A 403-nucleotide genomic window follows, 5' to 3' on the forward strand; every position below is an offset into this window, starting at 1 on the left:
GAACCCAAAGGGTGGGGGCGACGAAACAAGACTCAAGGGGGACAGGACCAGACCCAGCATAGGGGGTGGGACTACGGGGAGAGGGGGAGGGGGTGGGTGGACATGTGTGATCTTTGGGTCGTGTTTTTAAATCGGGGGAGCACAGTGAAAATAGAAAGAGAGTCCGAGAACGGGGGAAAAGGTATAAAAGGCCCTGGAATGACAATGAACACACAAAAAGGGAACGGAAGAAGGTATGTGAAAAGCGGCGCACAAAACAAATTGCTGATGATGGAGGAGACACACATAATGAGGAAATAAAAAAGCGAAGGTGATCGAGACGACTGGATCATCACAAATGCAAAAACGTCGGGGACAAGTGGAAACAATGAAGGGGCTAAAATTACCCAAAAAATTTAAATTT

The sequence above is a fragment of the Penaeus monodon genome, chromosome 28, assembly GCF_015228065.2.
Source record: "Penaeus monodon isolate SGIC_2016 chromosome 28, NSTDA_Pmon_1, whole genome shotgun sequence".
In the NCBI taxonomy this organism is placed as follows: domain Eukaryota; kingdom Metazoa; phylum Arthropoda; class Malacostraca; order Decapoda; family Penaeidae; genus Penaeus; species Penaeus monodon.